We start from the raw sequence: 22,342 nt of genomic DNA, 5'->3' as shown, positions 1-22,342 counted from the left end.
TGAAAGTTTTTCACAACACATATTTGGTCATTGAAAGGTGCCATTTTTCATTTGATTCTGAAGACTCAGCAAGAAGGAAAGTAAGAGGGAGTCAGCAGCATTTCAGGCGTTCCTATTCTTGAGAAAAAATTCCCTGACAAATCTTTTTTGTAAATCTTTGAAACCAGTAATGGCTTGCTTTGAACCAAATGGCCTGTTGGAAAGAATAACCACCTCAATCATTTCTTCAAAGGATTCTTGCTCCTTTTTCTAATAGAAGCTGGAGCAGCCTGGCCTTCAATTACTAAGTGAAAATTTATCAAAGTGAACCCACAGTGCTCGTGCTCTCCTGCACCCCAGGGCAGAAAAAAGAGAATTAATTTCATGTTCACTCCCACCTCTAAAAGCTCAGAGTTGTGCCCATCAGGGAGCAAAGCATGTCAGTGCATCTTCAAACACCAAACTGAATTTTCAGGCAGAAAAATGCTTCAAAAATACTGGTCCAGGAGCCAGAGGGCTCCTTATTGCTGGCTGCTCTGCCCAATTACCTTCAGCTTGTTACCATCTCCAAGCACAGGGATTCTCCTTTTCCCAAGACAAATTCTGCTTGTTATCCACCAAAGGGTTGTAACTATGGATGAATAACACTCTCCTGCCCCCCAGGATGTTTGGCTGGGAGTCAGCTTGGCTCGAGCTGTAAAACAAACAGCTTGGAAGAGTGGGCAAAGAGAAGAGAGCAGAGCTGGGGAGGGGCAGCAGAGGAGACAGACACTGACATTTCTCAGGTTTGGGATTTGATGGTGCTGCTCTGGTGTCTTAGACAGCTCCACTTCCCCTTTGCCTCCAAAACATGTTAGACCAGCTGGTGGATTTGACCCGTTGGCACTGCAGGGATTCACAGCAGCTAAAAATATGTGTGTGTATTATGTTTTTAAAAATCCTGATTTTGTGGAGGCAAAAAAAAAAAAAAAAAAGGGTAAGAACATTCAAAAAGGATGCTGCTGAATGAGTACAAGGGAATAATGCAGCCTGGAGTAGATTGGCTGAAGTAATGTCTCACTCATGGTTTATGTTGCTCTTTCTTAGAGGTGCAAAGCCCAGGAAATGAAAAAGCTGCATCTATAAAAAGCAAAGGGTTTTTCTTACAAATTAGATCTGTTCCCTTTAGGATGTGAGGAGGTGAAACTCTAAATGCTGAGCTGGAAAAGCCAAACAAATGCTCATTTGAAGTAATCTCATTTTTTAGAATATATTTCAGCTAACATTTCCAACAGTGGCATACATGTGGGTGTGATTTTGATCCTGGTTCTCATGCAGCATAAGGAAAGGAACAAATTCCTTCTGGATTTGTCCTGCAGGGACTTGTGGAAGGTGATGGACAGGAAAGGGGGCACAGAGCTCACCTGTACTTTACCACAGAACTTTGGCTTGTGGTGCTGTGACCTTCTGGAGAATATAAAATCTCCTTTATGGAATTTGGGAATACAAATTGCCAGATTGGTTTACCAGGGAGTCTGCTGAATGGTGGGGAAATCTAAATTGGAATAAAGTTTGAGGTGAACCAATAGGGCAGCCAAGGAATATGTTCACTTTGGAATTAGAGTTTAGTGGAATTGTGAGGAACAGTATTAAGGTGTCTTTGCAAAGTGGGAATGAACAGGTCTCCCAGTGAATGGATTTCCCAGGCTTGGAAAGACTACATCTCAACAATAAAGGTTGAGAGAAAACCTGCCTGACTGAGGGTCTGCCATCCCGAAGTCTTTTCCATAACAAGAGCAAGGGACCCATGGAATTGCCACAAAACCTTGTGCTCTCAGCAAAGATTCCAGAAAGTGCCCACAACCTTGGGGTTAAAGGTGTGGTCCCATGGTTAGGACTGAGGACTGAAACTCAGGCATCCTGCTCTGAAATGATTTCATAAATCATCTGCTGTGCCTCTGTTTAATGTCTGGTAAAACCTCACAGAGGCAATGTGTGTCCCTGTGAATTAAGCATTCGAAGGACCTCACAGTAAAGGTGCTGTTAAATCCTCATTTCCATAATTCAACATCTTCCTGAGGAGTGCTGTAAAGTCATCAGAAAATGCATCATTAAAAAGCAAACAGCTGGAGTGTTATCCCTGCAGTGTAGGAGAGAAAGAGAAATCTTCAGAGCTGCCCCTGCTCTGCCCCAAGCACAGGGAGGAGCTGGAGCTGCTGGAGAGATCCAGAGGAGGCACCAGGGGGATCAGAGGGATAGAGCAGCTCTGCAGGGAGGGAAGGCTGGCACAGTTGGGATTGTTCACCTGGAGGGGAGAAGGTTTTGGGTAATTGTAGCTTTCCAGGACCTGAAGGAGCCAACAAGAAAGATTGAGAGAAACATTTTATAAGGGCTTGGAGTGCCAGGACAAGAGGGAATGTGTTTAGACTGACAGGGTGAAATGGGATATTGGGAAGCAATTCTTCCCTGTGAGGGTGGTGAGACCCTGGCACAGGGTTTCCAGAGAAGCTGTGGCTGCCCCTGGATCCCTGGAAGTGTCTAAGGCCAGGTTGGACAGGGCTTGGAGCAGCCTGGGATAGTGGAAGGTGTCCCTGCCCATGGCAGAGGTGGTAGAATGGGATGAGTTTTAAGGTCCATTTCAAACCAAGCCATTCTATTGTTAATTGATTCTCTGAAATCTTTTGCTCTGAAGAAGAAATTCTGACCAGATATGCAGCACAAATGCACAGAGCCACAGGAGTGTCTGAAATTCTGGGGTAATAATAGAAAACTGCAGACTTACTCAGAAGCCAAGAGGTTGTGCCAGGCCAATTACCAGAATGAGAAGATGAATCCATGGAAATAAATTGTAAGGTTACCAAAACCCACAGAGAAAGACACCAGAGAATTTGAGAAAAATCTGCAACTGACCCAAAATGCAAGGGTCCAGCTCATTCTCTTACATCAATTGAAGGTGCTTTCATCTCTGGAAATTTTATGGGATCTGAGGGATCATTCCCACACATGTGCACGATCCTCCTGCACCTTGGTGTGCCAATGTTTGCTGCTGTTACACAACCCAAGTGATTCACCCCTGTGGATGGGAAGTGCAGGAGAATCCTTCATCCAGTCTGACCACAGAAGGAATTTTACAGCAGCCACAAGAAACAGCCTGGTTATTTTATAGAGCAGATCATTCAAATGTGTTGCATATAAAGTAAAAAAGAAAAAAAAAAAGAGAAGCAGCATTACAGGAGGTAACCATGGGAGAACTCACACCAAACCCGGCTGGTCTAACTCACAGGGACAGGGATGAGGCACAAGTTAACAGGGAATTCAGTCTGCCCTTGGAGCTTGGTTTTTGTTAAAGGCTCGGACGCTTGAGCATCAATTTCGGGAGTTCAGAAAAGAGAAACAAAACAAGCAGGTCAGTGGGGAGCTCTGGAGCTGCATTCAGGCTCCTGGCAGGGGGCACAGCAATCAGCCAAGTGGAGCAATTTGCTACAAACTCGGGAGAGGGGAAAAAAAAAGCCATCTGCTAAATACTTTTTTCTCACATCTGCAAAGCAACTTCTGTTCTTGCTGTAGCTGTCAGAGGGGGAAGAAAAAGCCCATGCCAGATACAGCCTGGACAAAAACTGTGGATTAGAAACAGCAGGGCACAACAGAGATGGGAACAGCAAAGACAACAATGGATTCAGAAAAACTGGCGCCGTTCTAAAAACAGAAGCAGGGCTGTAGAAATGGGTCACATCCGAGGGACTCGTGGAAAGCAGAGTTGATGGGACACACCTTCCTTTTGCCTGGTTTTTAATTACCTGGCTATCATGGCCAGACACATATTCTAAATGCAGCTACTGAAAAGGGAATACCTTTCTCACACCTTTGCATGTGGGTTTGAGTTCAGAGCAGCAATTCTCGGCACTGCTGCTGAAAATGTTTTTCCACTCTAGCACTGATTTACAAATATAAAGAATTACTTAATCCTTCACTGTCCTATGAAACATGTATACTACTAATTTCATAGCTGGGTAAATAAACCAGGAGCTTATTAAGGCCACATTTATAGAAGGAGAGTGTGCTGCAGCTTCCTTTTCCTTCATATGAAGTTATGTGCTAAGCATTTTCAAAACCAGGGCTGCAGAAACACCTGGTTTCTGCCTGAACCCCCTGTTTGCATTTCCAGCACAGGAGTGACTTTTACCCATCCCTCTCTGAGGACACAGGCAGAACTCTGGGCTGCTGAACAGGGAATTGAATGCAGGCCATGGCAGAGCTGCTGCAGACACAGAAGCCTCAATTAGTGCCTTTTACAATATTAAAAAAAAAAAAGACCCTTTCACAGCAAAAGCAGCTCCTGTACATAACCTCCCAGCAGAAACCACTCCTGCCTCTTTAGTACGTCCTGTACCTTTTAATAAAACCTTTGCTAATAGCAAAAGCATTTGGTTGGGCTCTTGGCTTTTCCCTGCTCGCAGCAAAGACGCGGAGCTGGAAAGGATCTACGGTTTTCTAAACTTGTCTTTGGAAAGTTTCTCTGCCAAGTTACACTTTGTCAGGAGCTCATTATTTTCTGGAGGCTTTGCTTTGAAATACTTTGAGGGCTTTGCTGATGCAGTTTCAGACCATGAGGTTCATGTGCTCGCTCGCATGAATCATGGCAACTCGTGTTCCTTCCACACACACAGCTCTGCTTCATTTCCAGGCCCTTCTCCACGCTGTTACTTCCAAAACCACCTATAAATTTTCCAGGGCCCATTTCACAAAATTCTAGGTGGTTTTGGGATGAGATGGGAAGAGCAGAAATTCAAGACTTCTGAATTTTCTTCCCACTCCTTTCATGCCAAGCAGGAGTTGCTGAGAACAAAGGAGCAGCCAGTCCTGGAGATGGGAACTTGGCCATTGTAATTTGTCTCACAGATTCATGATTTAGGTATCAAACATCATCCTTTTTTACTGATAACGAGAGGTAGGAAATAAGCCATCAATACAAATCAATAAATATAATAACAATAGGTGAAGGAATAGCTGGTCTGCCATAAAAAACAGATGCCAAATTAATATATAAACCAAAAACATTGGTGAAATTTGTGCAATAGAAATAAGGATCATTTATAAGAACCATAAACTACTGACATATTAAACTTATACACAGTGAATAGGCACTGAGATAGCACTGCTTTGTACAGCACCTCTGAGGAAGCTGTTTTTCAAAATTCTCCTGGAGGTCAGGAGCAAGAGCTCCTGATGAGCCAAAATTCTGCTCCACACACCCAACCCCACACTTTTCCATATTTAAAATCATTTTAGCTGAAGGAATGTCACGTACAGAAGCAAGAGAGGTTGAATTCTTCTCTTTTAACAGCTTTGCTGTAACTAAGAGCACGAACAATTTACATTTATATTGGTCTGGAAAAACTGAAAGTATTTAATTGTACGGATTGCTGCAGATGATATTGGTCAGCAGGCAGCGGGGTACTTTCAGAATCCATTATGAATATTTGCATGTGCTTTATAATTTTACTTTGATTTAACCATATACTTATTCAAGCAATAAAAATTACTCAGAACTCAGCCATAAAAGCCTGCACTATTCCGAGGGACCAGAATTATCATTCCTGTCATTAGCAGACTTCGGGCATGGTTTTAAAAGAGGCTGAGGAAACAGACGGGTAGCCCTTCACCGGGCAGTTCCTTCCTTTTAAACCTATTATGAGTTTCCCTGGGCAGCTTTTCCTCCCTGCTGGAGCTCCTCTGTCCTTGGTACTAGCACCTCAAACACACAGGAATGTGCACATTTTTCTAACTCACAAGACCACAGAAGGATTTCCTTGAAATCTGACTTCCAGTAATCGCCCCCGGGCTGCAGATCTGCCTGGCCTAGTTCTGTCACATGTGGTAGCATCAAGAATTTGCATCTTTGGCAAGCCAGGGAAGGATAGCAAACTCAGAGTAGAGCAAAACACTTCATGAAGAGAAGATGGAATGAAATCAACCATGGCTTGGCAAGGCAAAATGAAATATAAATGAGAGGCACAAGATATGAAACAAATTGAGTGCAAGGCGTTTGGAAAAAGAGAGGAGGCTGCTTCTGAAAAGTCCAGTCTGGGGATGTTTTGCACTGCTCTGATGTAAAGCAGAGGCACTTATGTAATGTAATGGAAATTGCAGCCATAAACACAGCCCTGAGCAGTGATTAGTGACTGAACTCGGGCAAAAATCTGCACTGCTGCCTCAAATCTCAACAAATTGGGCACTGCCACATTAATGGGAGACTTGAGAGATCTCCACCATCTCCGACCTCCTTTTCTTAACCCACAGTGACTTGAGCCCTGCCTGTGCTGAAGCCTTGGCTGGCAGCAATTTGAGCCGTGGGATGGTGAAAGGAGGGACATGGAGCTCAATTATCCAGCACCAGATCCCCGGTGAAATCAATGCCATTGTGTCACATGAGAATTTGGCTGGCAGCCCCTGAAGTCTGCCCAGGAGAAACCCATCCCCTCAGCAGGGCAGGCTGGAGGGGACAGGGGACAATGCAGGCAAAGAAGGGCGACTCTGGGCATGGAAAATGCTCCGTGGGTTCTGATTTCCCCTCTGGCAGCCTGGGTTTGTCCCTGTGCTGCTCCAGCAGCAGCACTCCTGACCTATATGAGCACAGACCAAACTGGAGCAGCCCAAGGCATCCTCTGCACAAAGATATCATTAAGGCAATGTGTATTCTGTGGACATCCAACACCCCGCATCAAAGGGAATTCAATCTTGCTCCTGTCAGCAGGAAAACTCTCTCCCATGTGGAGCTTGACATCACACACTCAGTTTTTTGGTTAAATAATTTAATTTTTAGTTAAATTAAGCCACACCTAACCCCTTTTTTCCCTTTGTAACTGGAATATTAGGATACAGGATTACAGGATATATAGGGCATAAATAACACAGAGAGGCTGTGGATTCCCCATCCCTGGAGTTGCCAGGGGTCAGAACAACCAAAAAGGCGTCCCTGCCACATGGCTGGTTGTAATAAACTGAATTTCCTTGTTTTCTGACAGCAGCCCTGGCAAATCCCAATGTGCTCTCGCTAAGACAAATAAACAATATATGAGGTAACAGCCAGAGAATGAAAAATATAGCAACAAATAATGCTGATGTGTTTGAGAATGGCACTCTCTGGGTGCTGCAGGCTTTCCATCAAGCCTGGAGCTGCAGCACTTGGAGTGCTGGCTCCCTGTGATTGACTTGCTAACCTGTAAAGTGGCTAAGTCGACATCATAATTAACACTTGGCAGTGGAAATATAAATTCCCTGGCTTGTAGGTGGTATATCCTCCTCTAAACACTCCACTTGGCCACCAAACTGGAAAAATAGATAGGACATTCATAAGGAGCGCTCGCCATGGGAAATGCCAGCGGGTTTTTTTTTTTTCCTGGAAACCGTGTACATGGCCAAAATCCTTCAGTAAGAAAAATGATCTGAGAACTTTCCCTTCATATGTATCCCGTTCTCCCGTGCCTTGTGGCCCACAGTGTGCAGCATTCATCGGGAGTCAGCCCTGAATTACTGTGGAACAAGCAATGCAGGAGGGAAGTACAAGCCACAAGCAAAGGGAAAATATGCATTACACTGGCTCTGGCCAAGAGGAATGGGCTGCCTGCAGATCACAAGCTACCTTTATATCTTTCTTGGCATAGACCTTTGTCCTGCAGCACAGAGAAGCTATTTAGGAGGATTCAGCATACCCAGAAGAGGCTGGCCTTCCAAAGGGACCTGGGGAGACAAAGAGCCAGTGCAAAGTGGCCACTGAGCTCCTTTTGAGAGGCCAACAAACAGCTCCTGACAAGATGAAATCCTGAGGAGGGAGATAACCACCAAGGGTTGGTGCTGAAGTGCTCAGCACACACTGAGAGTGACCCCTTCCTGTCCAAATAAAGGCTTTTCATCACAGCAAAGAGGCACAAAACCACTGTCCCCAGAGTCCTCCCTCACCCCACAACCCCACAGCCTCCCTCACCTGCTGGCCTGCATCCTGTGCCTGAGAAAAACCCCAAACTGACCAACAAAATCTGCCTCTTTCCAGGTCTTTTGATTTCTTGGCAAGGGAAAGTGAACTTATGTCTTGGAAATAAAGCTTTTTTTAGCCCTTTTCCAGCCTTTCCTTAATGGTGGAAATAACTCTTTAGCCAGTTCTGGTGGGCACACAGGGAAAGGATCTCTCAGTTTGATTTTCATGTGTAAGCAGAAGAAGAAATTTGTGTTCCCTTTTAGCTTTGTGCTGCCAGCATGCTGGAAAAGAAGATAAATTTAAAGAACAATCAAGACTGTTTAGATCAATATTCTGCTAAATATCCTAATTCCATAACAAAATTAGCATTTGCAATTTTAGGCTTATGAGCTTAGCAAGTTCTGGTGCACGTTGGGCAGAGTTAAAGCCAAAATCATTATAATGGAATTTCCCCAGGCTCTCAGTTTCAGCCTCCTGAGAGGCTCCTGGCCAATATCTATCCACACATAGTCAATGCTCCAGCCTGCCATGGGAAGAGGCAGCCACTACAATAGACCTCTGTTGAGCCCAGGATTCAAGCAAGCACTTTTGGAAAAATCTGTATTTAAGGTTTCTGTCCTACCACCCTGCACTTTCTCGTCAGTTGCTGAAGAGAATATGTTTTCTGAGCATGAAACAATATCATTTTTGTGGGCAGTTTGGAAAGCGAGTGCTTGTACGAACCGAAGAAAAGCTTCCTTTCTGTGGCCTGTGCGGGGCTGGGTTTGGGGAAAGGCCTTTCTGTGTGAGTAATCTTTCAAAGTAGGAAGCAGAGCTCCCCCATTGCTTGGGAAGAATGGACCTCCAGTGGGCTAATATGTGATGGATGACTGAATGCAAACTTGGCAACGTTGCCCTCCGCTCCCCAAAGAATACAAAATGTCACTGCCTATTCGGGCACCGGGACTCTCCCGTTGGAAGTGCTGAAAACTTGGCACCATCCCACCTTAGTTTAATTGAAACTGCAGACAATTAAGGATGGGAGCTTGGAGAAATTTCTTGCGACGAGATCAGCTCAGGATGGATTTGTCTTGGGTGATTGGCTCATGCATAAGCCAAACAAGAACATCAGTGAGGAGTTATTTCCCACTGACTCCAAAACCCGAGCAGCAAAATCTCACATTTGTTTAGGAGGGGTGTGTTGGGAGGTATAATTTATATTAATAAGTGTTATTCAAATTCTACATCTGGATATGCTCTCTGAAGCTATAGGTGGAGGTTTTTTGATGTTATTTGGTGAGCAAGAGTTCAGGCAGCATATAGGAGAGAGAAACTGCATTTAGAAAGCCAGGTAAATCTTACATTAAGGTCAATTCTAATTATAAGGGCACATCTATTATTCATTCAATGCTAAAAAGTGACACTAAATCATTCAAACTTTGCCCTTTTAGCAGAAGGATCCCCATCTATTCCTTCTTTTAATGCCCAGACACTTCCTGCAGGCTCCAGAGCCACCTCTTGTCAGGCAGGATCCCACTGACTCCTCCTCCCAGTCTGCCCATTCCACAACGTGGGGTTACATCATGCACTCAGGGATTTCAGTGGCTGGAACAATGCCCAGTCTCTAACTTTTCCCACATGTGGAAGGCTTTTAACTCCAGCTCTGACTGGCCAGAGGGTCAGACACACGAGTGGACAGCGAGCACCGAGGGAGGGGAGGTTTCACACTTGTAGAAAGCCTGAGCTTGGTGGAAACTGCAACCACTCAAGATTGTCCCTCAGGGTTCTTCATTTCTCTGCCTTCCAGTCTCAAAGAACTGCCTTCTTATTTCCTTTTTCTCTTCACTGTACAAAGAATTTTTTTGGGAATAGCTAATAAGAGGAATTGCAAGTTCTCTGTGGTAGAGAGCATAATTTATTAAACCTCCTCACTCCTTCTAGTGAGGCTCTAAAATGCTGGAGCAATTATTACAACATCAACCAACCAAAGTCATGGACAACAAGTCCTCCTTAATATCAAACAGTTTAATGAACAAAATTGCATCTTAAAAACTCATAAGCAATCTGTACACATTCCTTATTTTGAGCTCTTGACCTCAGGTTATGGTGTTTCCTGTCCAGAACTCATTAGTTACTAATCCTATAATTGCTTGCAGTTTTGAAGATTACTGAGCCTGGTAGATGACAAAATATTAACTTATTTCACTTAGATTGCTGTCTTCCTTAGTTTCCCACTTCAGCAACAATGATTTTTTCTGCAATATGACATCATCAGCTTCCTTAAAACCACTAAGGGCAGCTATTACATTTTACAGTAGTTTCAGACGTCTGCAGTTTATAACCACAGGGTTAGATCAGAGCTCAGTCTTTGAGCAGGGTGTGCTAAACTCACACTAGTAATTAAGTCTGAGAAAGCACACGTTGGTAAATCAGAGCCCAGTTTCAAAGCCCTGTATCTCAAACTGACACAGTTCAAAACGAATTCCTTTTATTATTGGAAAGCTGAGATTTCAAACTTTCCAGGGATGTAAATCATCCACTCCTAAGCCTGGAGTTTTATGAGCCACTAGACCTTAAAACTGTCAGTGGCCCTTCAGCTTAGCAGACTGTGATGGCACGAAGCCAAGGAGGAATTTATCAAGTCACAGGCTTCAAATGAGAGTAATTATTTAAGCACTCTGGATTTCTCATGGCACAGAGGTAGGACAGGTGAATGTGTAGCTGATAACCAAGCAGACACCACCCTCTGCATTAATCTTCCTTCCAAAGGTAATATTCCTCCAGGGATACCAGGGCTCTCTAGGGGATATGGGACTGGATGGAAACTCCTTCTCCCTTACATCCACTTCCACCAGATACCCATTGTCCAACCCAGGACAATTAAATGCCATCAGAACCACTTAAACCTTTAGACACATCCTACAAGGCTGGGTAGACAGAAGCACCATGGTGTTGTACCAGGAAAACAGCACAGAACTGGCCAAGCTGGTTTTCCAAATGGTTTTGCCAGGAGGGATGAAAGGGTTAAAGCTCTGGCTCCAAACCAGCATCACTGTTTCACAGACACTTTTGCTTTTTAGTTCTGCCTGACTCTTGAAAAGGATGAGAGTCCCAAAAGGCACAGACCCTGCCATTTAATCTCATTTTCTTATCAAAAAGTGAGACAATGCTCAAGAACAAACTTTGACAGCCTCTTTATAGCAAGCCAGAATGCCTTCACCCATGAATAGTCTTTGGCTTTTTTTAGATATTTTATAGAAAGTACTAATATGAAAAAAAAGCTGAATGTCAAACACTTTTAGAAATTATGTTAGAGCAACATGATAGTTAAGTTTGAGTGAATACTGAGGAGAAATGATCCAGTTTTAAAGAGCTGGGTTAATAAAAGAGGATGGCTTTCAAAAAGTCTCCAGCTAACAGTTTCTCAGAGTTTGTGGAGCACATTTTAGCCTGTGTTTAGGGATTTTCCCAGTAAGTTCTAACACCATGAAGCATCACTCTTTCAACAGGAGATTTGGGTTTGGTTTGTCTTTTCCATGTGCCCATGACCACCGTGTACCTGGAAGGGATTTCTTTAGCAGAATTTCTGCTTTCTCTCCAGATGAGACCTGACATTCTCATCTGCAGGCTGAGGGCTTTGCAGCAGATCCTTTGGCTCTTCCACAACTCTAGGAACACTGATAAAATAACTCTAGTGACAGGATTAAGGACTGGGACTTGCAAAGAAATTTCTCTAGGCTGAAAGGAGCCTAGAGGATAAAAATAATGAGCAAAAAATAAGGGAAGTGAATCCAGTTTGGTATTTGGGATAGTGACTGTGCCTGGGTCAGTGATGGGAGGCACAGCCCTTGTCACTCCTGTCCCATCACTCTGCTCAGCTCAGGTGCAAATCCTTCCCTGAGCACGGGGCAGCACCTGCACTGGGAACACCCTGACACCTCTTCCAGCTGCTCCCCATATTCCCTGCCAGGGAAGTTGAGCTGCAGACAGACCAGTTATCTCCTCTTGGCTAAACACTTTCATCTGGTCAAACTTCTTCAGATTCAATTTGCCCCTGCGTTCCCTGTATCAGTAAGAAACAACCCAAAAGCCATCACATTTCTGCAAGTTCCCCTAGGATTCAAAGGATGGTCCCTAATCCCCATTGTCCACCTCAGTTTTGGACTCCAGCACTCCTAAACTGTGCAGCCTGGTCTAATGGAAGGTGTCCCTGCCCATGGCTGGAGCTGAATGATCTTCAAGGTCCCATCCAACCCAAAACATTCTGTGATTTCACAGCTTTAAAAGGCAAATACACAAATCCAGCACAATAAAACAACCCCCACGTCACATTAATCAGAAAGTGGGTAAAATGAATTCCCAATATTCACCATGGTCCTAAAAAAATTAAACCAGGAGAGAAAACCAAACCCAAAAGCTGGATAGCAAGGCTTTTACCCAGACCATAGAATCACATCCACCTCATTGTTTTCTGTTTTTTCATTAAGAAAAACTTTTATAAGTATTTTTATTTTGCTCTTTAATTTTATATTTCCACTGTGCAACACAACACATCACCATCATTTCAAACTGAAGATTCCTTTCCACACTATGAGACAGACTTTTCAGAAGTTTAGATTAACTGCCAAAAACTTCTCTGTCCTGGTAGCCAGACAGAAAATCAGGCAGGGAAAACTCTGCAAAGGTGATGTAACACGAAGTCTTGAGTGAGTGAGTTTAGCTCCTAAATGAATCTAGAGTGTGTTCACCTTCTCCCAGCCAGCTTCTCCTTTTTAAGCCAATTTGAGCCTCTCTGGTAAGTGCAGACACAGTCATGCAGAAAATCTCAGTGCACCAGGGAGCAAGGAGCTGAGACTCAGAGCAAGTGCCTCTGTTTTTCCATGAGGATGGAGAATTTCACCCTCCCGCTCCCAGAACCCACCCAGCAAAGCAGGGGTAATAAAATACCAGTTGAATCTTCCTTTGTGCTTTGCTCCCCACTGCAGGCTAATATTACCGGACTTTTAAAAGTAACTGGAGCCCGGTGGGGGTGGGGAGGAAGGTGACAAAGGCTTTGGTGCAAGGAGAAAAAAAAAAAAGTGTGGGGACAGCAAATGACCAGCGGGAAGGGCCCAGCTCTCATCAGGTCACAGGCAGGAGCACAAGAAGAGTTACCTGGGAGGGTAAAAACCTGCGCGTGGATTTGGTCTGGCTCGCGAGATGAGGATGGGGGAAACATTTCTAGCACTCCAGGAGCCAAGAGGAAATCCCAAATCTGCTTTCCTGCCCTGCCTGTCAATCCAGGCTCTGTCTGTGCTGGTGTGGGTGTCCAGCATCCAGCCAGCTCCTGCTCCATTCATTCATTGGGTCGGGTGGCTGTCACCGAGACATTTCTGACATTACTGCAGCGGACAGTGACAGGCCTCGAGGCGGGCATGCTCCAGTCCAGAACGATTCCCTGACAGGATCCCTGCCCGTTCACCTGACAGTCCCAGCCACGAGGGTGATGCCGGAGCACGGGGTCACTGCAAACTTCTGTGTGAGAGCAGTCTTTAATTCAGGGGGGAAGCAGACTTACCTTAGAGACTCTGACAGAGCTTAGATCCCGCTGTGAGCAGCCTCCATGAAATAAATACGGTGTTCAAAGCCAGCTGGGCTCTCCTGACTTTGTTGCCGTCCTGTCAAAACTCGGCGAAGTTGCTTTGTCCGGTGCCGTGTGCGAGCGCCAGGCAGCGAGCTTTGACAGCAAGGCAAACTGGTCAGAGCAGCCAGATTCTGCTGGGTTTATATAGCTGAGCTGCAAATCCTGATCCTTGGCTCGTTCCACTGTAATAGGACGCCTGAAGGCATTTTTTTTTTTCAGTTTTGCTTTAAAGGAACAGCCTCTCTGTCTCTCTCTCTCTGGCGTGGCTTCTGAAAGGCGCACACACACACTCACACACTCACGCTGTCATCCACAGGCACACACACACACACACACATACACACACAAAAAGAATTTGCATGCGATTTATGGCTAAAGAAGGAAACCCCCTGAACCTTTCAAAAAGAAAGTCAGCTCAGGGCAAATGACTCAGAAAGCAGAATATTTTCCCTACAGCATCAGCGGAGTGCATTATCAGGAGTTTTAATCCCCTCACCCCCATTATTTTAGCGTTGTGAAATAGTAGCAAGCTTGCATGAAATCAGGGGAAATACAAGCAGGGTTTAAATTCTAGGGACTCCTACAGAAATTAATGGGTTTAATGTCAGTGTAAATAGACCCCACTCCACTGGAATCCACTGCAAAATTCAGATTTGCACAAACAGAGGATCTGGCATGTTCCCATCTTTTCAAGCCTGTGATCTCTTTTGCATCCTTTTGCCCTCGTGCCCTGAAGAGCTGGAGGCAGAAGAGTGGGGAATTCAAGAGAAAAGTGAGCAGAGTCGTTGCCTGAGTCTTTGTAAAACGAAACACAAACAAAAAATCCCCGAACTAAAATAGGAGAGATAAAAGCGCAAAGAGGACAACACAGGAGGGGTTCCCTTTCTTCTCAGATCAGATAAAAAGAGATTACGTGTCTGTCTGTGTGTACAGATAACCCGAGCACTTCTGTGAGGCTCAGGGCTTCCCTGCTTCCCAAACCGGAGCTATCAGTGACACTCAGAGCGCTCAGCTGGGACCTTTCCAGGGCTCTGTGTTGTCTCGGAGTACCCCTGAACCTCAGGCTTGTGGCAAAAAAGAGAAGATCACCGTTAAAGGACTCTCATTCGCACGGATTCCCTCCTCCTGACATTAAAACCCTGTACCCCAGCCCGCTGTGCTCTGGGTTTCTGTTTCCCTCGGGTTCTGTTGTTGGGGAGGTGGTGGCAGAGGAGGAAAGAGGGTGATTATTCTTGAACTTTCAGATCTGTCTTCCAGGAGAAAAGATGAAATCACTCTTCTGTGGGATGGTTTAGAAAGCAAGACTTACCCAAACATCTCTGAGGGCCATGAAAACAGAAACCTCTGCTCCTGGGATCCTCCTCAGGAGCAAAGATGCTCGTAAGGATAAAAACGGATTGCCTGGGAATTTTGGGTGATATTCCTCCCTGAACACATCTCCTCCCAGCTGGCCTTTCCCTGGCTCCATGGGCACATCAGTGAGGGAAGGGCGTGAATCTGTGTTGGACAGGCTCAGGCTGGGGATCAGGAAAGGCTCCCCAGGCTCCAGGAGCATTGGGCCAGCGCTGCCAGGGATGCCCAGGGTGGAGTTCGTGGGGGTCTGGGCAGGGACAGGGTCTGGGCTGGGTGATCCTTGGGGTCCCTTCCAGCTCAGGATATTCCATGATTGTGTGGTTCAGGATTGTTTTCCTTTTTGCTCCTCCACAGCACTACCAATCTTACATGTGTAGGAAAGGATGGGGGAATCCCTGACCCTGAAATTCTGACTATTTTAGAAGACCATAAAATGCAGAGCTTTTTTGCCCACTGAACTACTTAAATTTCACTTGCTGTGTCTTTTCTATACAACATTGACCTCCTGTGTGCCTGCTCTTATGTCTGATTACATCACTAAGCTCACCCTAAGCTCTCCACACACTGCATAAATTTTAGTCTTTTCCAAATATCAACACCCATTTCCAATTTCTGCATTAATTTTGTGAAATGCTGTGTTTCATAACAGTCATGCCCTCAGAGAAGAAATGAGCCTGTGATGAAAAGAGGGTCAGAAATATTACTTAATTCCTGCTAAAGGCATTGAACCCTCCTTGAGCACTGATTTCTTAGAAGAACATCTTCTTCTGGGCATCTCCACCAACCCCAAAGGGTTGTTGAGTACAGTCATCAGCAGGTCTTCAATTTTTGTGTGCAATTCTCAGAATCTTCTCCAGCTGGTCCTGCAGCCAGCCTGGGCCAGCTCTGCTTCAATTCAGAGTGTGAAATAACCCTGAGCTTGTTTGATCCTTCACTTCAGAGTTGGACTCAATCCTTGTGTGTCCCCTCCAGCTCAGAATATTCTGTGATTTAAGGATGATTTCTAATTTGACGAAGTGTGTATTCAAGACTAAACCTGCATGGGAGATGTAACACAATTTTTCCAATAAAATCAGAATGGGACTCAGGAAATGACAGTTCTCCATACAATGAACTATTTCCTGTCTCTTATTTCAGTAGTTCTTTCACAAAACACTTTATCTCCCTGTTCATTCACACAAGTCTACACAAAGTAAAGTCAAACTGAGGGAAGTAACTTGTGGGATTTATTTTGGGAGCATTTGCTAATGCCATTTTTTCCACCAACAGCTGCTGAATCAAAAGTTAAACTAATGTTTTCTCCAATAATTCACCACCCACTTGCTTGAGTTAAAAAAAAATAAATATGCCACGGGAGATAAGTTCCAGGTAAGAGTTCAGGCTTGTTCTTGTTTTATCTTTTTTGGGCTCACCCATCCTTAATCACAGTTTGTGGCAAACATTGAACCATTGGCTGAGTCAGAAACAAATGATAACATGAAAGAACAGGGAAAATGTATTTTAATCAGAATGTTAGCTCCAGGTTGTGCTCTCTAACGAGCAGGACCAGCACTGGATTCTGTGCCCTGCGGTGCCCTCTTTCATTAGATGAATGTGAATAGAAATTGATTTTCTTTTAAAATGAAAGGAACAGGGAGAAATTAAATAAACACTGAATATGCTGGAGTTTGTTGCTGTGGTTTTATGGGCTTGCAAGTCAGTGTTAGTGATGAAATTCAAAGATCTATAGAAAGTCATAAATTATAAACAAATCTAGGATTAGCTTGATATTTATGAAAGCCTAAAAGAGACCTACTAATTGTTTGGGGAAATATTAGTGAAATGCAAAAAACCTCCTCATTATCACCTTGGGACAAAATTGTTACAACACAGGTAATTAGATTTAGTTCCAATTTAATACTTGTGCTGGTTCACCCAGCCCTAGGAATAATCTGCTTTGTAGCAGCATGTTTGAGAGTGAAAGCTGCTCTGAATGTGAATTAACAGCACCCTTAGTGGAGCCTGAGAATCTTTTGCCATGCACAGAGCGCAGCCAATTTCAGGAGCACACAGATGGGAATGCAGTGAGCCTCTGCAATACAACATCTGAAACATAAATGACAAGAATTGAACAATTTTAGGAGCTTTCAGTGCTTGTGGCTGGAAGGAAATGTATTTATCAGAGAAAACTCATGTTAGAATAGAATCACACAATCACAGAATATCCTGAGTGGGAAGGGACCCACAAAGATCACCCAGTGCTGTTCCTGGCCCTGCAGACACCCCAGCAATTCTACCCTGGGCATCCCTGGGAGCTCCTGGAGCTCAGCAGCCTCGGGGATGTGAGCACAGAGCAGGACAATGCAGAGCGGGAGCCTGAGAACAGCCCCAGGTGAGTCCCAAGGAAACCATCCTGCTGAAAACAACTCCTTTAATTGCAAGAGGAAGAGGAAAAATCAAGATTTAAAGAGAGACACTGATATCACAGGGCTGATCCTTAAGGAGACTTTAAGATCCTTTCTGTGCTCCATTCTTAAGATTGATGATTTTAGGTCAATTTCTTTGACCTTTTTTCACTGAGTATTCTTTCCCTAAATTTTCTGTCTTTCCAGACCATATTCACAAGTTTTCCCTGGCACAGAACCAAGATCAAAATGCTTTTGTCTTTCCACCTGCATTGCCTTCATTCCTTTACCACTGTAGCCAAATACAGCTCAGTTAATTGTGGTTCATATTGAGCAAAATTCCAGCAATCCTGCTAAAGCTCTGGCTCTTGGATTACCACCTTATCTGCTACTTTTCTGTTGGTTTCCCAGGAATTTGCAGAATACCATGTGCTGCTTCTTCTTTGACAACTGTTTGCAAACAAACTGATTTTTATGAGAGCATTTCCTTACAACCACTCAACACAATTAAACAGGACACTTCAGGTTACTATCCCAGAAAACATATCAATTATTGCTTTAAATATCTATTTACAATAATTAATGTTATTTCTACACTAAAATTCCCCCTTCCCTGATGTGATGGCTCAAAAGGGCTTCTAAACACTGCACTGGTCACTTTTCCAGTGAAAATACTCATTTATATAATTATAATTTATATAATTATATATTGATAGAGCTTCCCAAATACTATGAGTAATGGTCAGACTACCATGCTGAAGACAACATTAATTTGGGAAGGGACTGGTGCTGACAGTTGCAGCCCATGTTAAAAGGTGCCCACAAGTTTGGGAGCAGAGAATGCAGAAGCTCATTCTTAACCCTGGGGAAGTCTGAGCTAAATCAAATGCAGAGACTGAAGGTGCAAGTTTACAACTCCTGCAGAAGTAGAAAACTGTAAAGGCAAGGCCCCATAACATTCACTGATATATTAAATATCACACCAACCACTAAAGAAAACAAAGAAAAAATACTTGACAATTTTGGAATTTTTAAGAGATGATCTCCAAAAAGGAGAAGGAAATTTCCTCTACTATTTGTATTTATTGTTTGTATCAGGGCATTTCCCAAGGGCTGCATTCGTTCCCAGAGTGAAGAAATAGGAAGCAGCTGTTGGGGACAGATCCACCGGGGCTGTGCAGTGCCTGGGGTTGTGACAGACACCCCCTCAGCCTCTCCAAGGAGCTGACAGTGTCCTGCCTGTGTTTGCCAACCCGGGAAGGCCACAGGTTTAATGACAAACAAGCAGGAATTGAGCAAATATTGGTGTTTAATAAAGTTACTTCCAGGTCTCTGATCACATCAGTGTCCCAAAGCTGTGGGACACCTGAGAGTGGGACCTGACCTCGATCCTCTCTTTCCCTGATCCATAAAATAAAAGTCCTTTGCAAGAGAGGCATCAGCACACTGATAATGACCAGACAAAAAATATGTTGTTAGTGATATCACAAACATTTACAAAGATAATCTCCAGGCAAAACTCCCTCGAGGAAAATCAAAATAAAAAGAATAAATAGACAATGACGACTATGCTGGTACATAAATATTTTCCATGCAAACTGCTGGTGTCAGACTCGGTGAGACAGAGTGACTTCTTTGGCTTTTATCATATTTGCAGTACATTTATTAGAAGTTTATGTGACAGAATATGGCTTTGGCTATGCACCAAGGTATGAAAACTGACAAAGAAGAGAACATCAAATCCCTGAGGACTGAGGGAGAAAGTGAAGCTCATCTGTGGGCTGGTGTAAAGTTTATCAGCTCATTAGCATCAATCCAAGAGTGTTTTATCCAGAGATGGCACAGGAAAAACAACTCAGCTGCTGAAAAGTTTTTATCCTGTGCCACAGCAATTTGTACCCTCTAAGTGCTTGGCTTCATAAAAATGCTCAAGTGCTTCTACACATCCCAAAATACTTACATGCACTTTGCTGCAATCATGTTTTTTAAGATTGTTGGTGTCAAAATTGCAGCTAATCATGTTAAACATATCCCAAAATGTCTTGCAGGCACAATTTCCCTACTGAAGCTTAAGTAAGGAAAACAGCAAGGCATAGATCCATAGTTCTTATCCATTCCAGAAGAAACGTGTTCCAATATGATGAAAACCAGCATGTGCCCCACAGGGAAGAGGACTCCTGCTGCTAGTGAAGGGCAGAGAGTGGATAATTATACAGCACAGACAGATGTGAGCACACCTGAGCATCCATTTGATAGAAAACCTGATGGAAATCCACAGAATCCCAGAGTGGCTTGGGTTGGGGGGACCTTAAAGCTCATTTCATTCCAGCTCCCTGCCTTCCACCAGGCCAGAGCTCCATCCAGCCTGGACCCTTCCAACCCAAACCACTCTGGGATCCCATGGTTACTATTCAATTCACTCCAATAAGAGCAGAAGGGACCTGTCTGTCTGTCTGTCCTTTGAGTAAAAAGAAAAATCTCCCCCAGAAGAAAGCCATCTGTGCAATGCTGAGAATCTCTAGGTGTGGTTGAGAAGACAAGAAAAATCCCCAAATAACTGGAAACCTGTTTGTGTTGGCCTTAGACACTGAAGTCTCTGGCCTTTAAAGCATATCCTAAAATTGCTTTAAAGTATTAAACCATGGTCATAGATTAGGTAAAAAAGGGATATTAAACCTCCCCCTCCAGCAGACAAAAACATCAGGGGAGTCAGGAATGTGGCTGATGGAGAGCTGAGCATTTGCTCTGCAATTCTCAGCCTCTGCAGGCAGCAGAAGGTGAAGGGGTCCCAGAAAGAGCAGAGAGGAGGAGCCAGCAGAGCTGTGTGAGCACAGCACTGGCACAGGGGTTTTGTGTGAAACTTGGAACTGGTCTGTGATTTTCCAAGGAAGAACTAAACTTTGGATGTAGAACCTCATGCTCAAGAGCAAAATCCCAGGAGCAGGGGCAGGGTGCTGGTTGGAACAATGCATATAATGAAAACATAATTTTGGCTTCCTCAATTACCAACAAGGAGGTTTTTATGGCTAAATTTTCCTGATTATTTCCTGACTGCTTGATAACATAACAAAAAACATGGTCAAGGAAAAGCAGACTTGTGGGAATTTCCACTGGGTTTCCCAGCTTTATCTTGATTTTGAGTGGAAAGTTTGAAGTAGTTTCTGTCTCTCCTCTGTTTTTTATCCAAATTTTTCCCCTGCCCATCTGGAATATCACATCCAAATTGTTAAATATTGCCAAGAGCCAGCTCATGATCATCCCCCCTCACTTACAGGAGCCCTCAGAACTGTGGGGACTGAGGAGCTGCTCATCTCCAGGTGTGAAGAGGGGGGAGCACAGCCCAGGTCCTGCTGCTGCCCCATTTATCTGGGATTTCAGTGGAATCAGCAAGGGGAAAAGAGCTGCTGTGTGTTCCCAGAGCTCTGACCCCTTTCCCTGGCAGTGAGGTGCTGGAGTTCTGGATGCTGAGAATTTTAAACTTTCTGTGCTGAAGGGCTCAGACCTGCAAGAAAATGCTGTATTTGACCTGGGGCCGTGGAGAAGGCTTCCAAAATGGATTGAAAGCACTGGGTGTGTAGTTCGAGTGTGTAGTTTAGTTAGAAGTGTGTAATATCACTGGGTAGAAGACTTAGAGTTTAAGGTTTTAGAAAATAGTGATATATATGGGAAGGATGGAGGTTTTAGGGCAGGGCTGGTTGCTCTTCTTCATCTTCTTCCTTTTTCTCCATGGGTTAAGGTGGTGTTTTGTAATTGCGCAGAAAAATCCACATTGCAGACTTTGAGTGATTGGGTTAAAAGTGAAAACAATTTAGGTGTCATTTCTTAATTGGATGGTTTAGCCTTAAAAGACCTTATAACAAGAGTTAGTTAGCGATTTTGTAGCTTGTTCACAGAATTTACAGAATTCACAGAATCACTGGGTTGGAAGAGACCTTCAAGATCATCGAGTCCAACCCAGCCCCAACCCCTCACCTAAACCCTGGCACCCAGTGCCACATCCAGGCTTGTTTTAAACACACCCAGGGATGGTGACTGCACCACCTCCCCGGGCAGCCATTCCAGAAATTTATCACTCTTTCTGTGAAAAACTTTTTCCCAATATCCAACCTAAATTTCCCTTGGTGCAGCTTGAGGCTGTGTCCTCTGGTTCTGTCAGTGCTGCCTGGAGGAAGAGCCCAACCCCACCTGAGCACAGCCACCTTTCAGGAGCTGTACAGAGTGATCAGCTCACCCCTGAGTCTCCTTTTCTCCAGGCTGAGTGCCCCCAGCTCCCTCAGTGGTTCCTCACAGGGTTTGTGTTCCCAGCCCCTCACCAGGTGGGGCTGGTTGTCTCCTCTGGATGTTGCCTCTTCTGGACGTGCTCAAGTGTCTCAACATCCTTCCTTTTTAGTAGAATCCTTCCTTGCTGTAGAACTCGCCACTTGTAATATAGATAAGAAATAATAAATACCTAAACCTCAACACAAAATATTGTCTCGAGAGCTTCAATCCCACTTTGCAGAGGTCGAAAAAAGAAGCCAAAAACCGGCAGTGAGAGGAGCTGAATGAAGCTCCTTCTGCTCTCCCCTCTCTGCTGAGGTCACGTCACCAAGCCAGAGCAGAGGAGCAGAGGGAGCCTCTCTTTCCTTGCCTTTTCCCCCAGCATTTCCGGAAGGAGCCCGGACACCTCTGCTCATATCCTGCATTTGGCTTCTTCTGGGACCAAAGGGAAACCTCAAAGCAGATGGGATTTAGCTTACTTACATTCTCTATAGTTAACTCAGATTTTATTAAACACAGCTGTAATCCCAGACTTCTTTGGATGCGTGAGCTCACTGCTGACGTCACTGCTGGGCCTTTGGAAATCCAGCCTAGCAAGAATTTTGAGGGGGAAGAAAAAAAAAGAATGAGACCAAGGATTTGTCATGAATTTGTCATGAATTGAGCAAAAAAACCTAAGTTTGTAACTGAGCCCTGAACAATCCTTTTGTTCTTCACATCCAGCTTAGACTGAGAGCAGAGTCCATCAAATAGCACAGAAAAAGAAAAATATACACCAGACTAAACCAGGATAAGGCTTGACTGACTTCC

General features: G+C 44.3%; 1 protein-coding gene across 7 annotated transcripts in view; it reads right to left on the bottom strand.

Annotated features, from left to right (window-relative positions):
- Positions 1-13,783, bottom strand: part of TNC (tenascin C) — a 72,428-nt gene extending 58,645 nt beyond the window's left edge. The window contains exon 1 of one of the 7 annotated variants that reach the window (XM_068211465.1): positions 13,466-13,783. The gene's annotated coding sequence lies outside the window, so the exon portion shown is untranslated. The remainder of the gene's footprint in view (positions 1-13,465) is intronic. The other 6 variants (XM_068211466.1, XM_068211467.1, XM_068211471.1 and 3 more) reach the window with 6 other exon arrangements.
- Positions 13,784-22,342: the final 8,559 nt, after the last annotated feature.

The sequence above is a fragment of the Anomalospiza imberbis genome, chromosome 21 (assembly GCF_031753505.1).
Source record: "Anomalospiza imberbis isolate Cuckoo-Finch-1a 21T00152 chromosome 21, ASM3175350v1, whole genome shotgun sequence".
Lineage (NCBI taxonomy): Eukaryota > Metazoa > Chordata > Aves > Passeriformes > Viduidae > Anomalospiza > Anomalospiza imberbis.
Note: the sequence above shows the minus strand (reverse complement) of the source record. Positions and strands in the feature narration are given on the sequence as shown.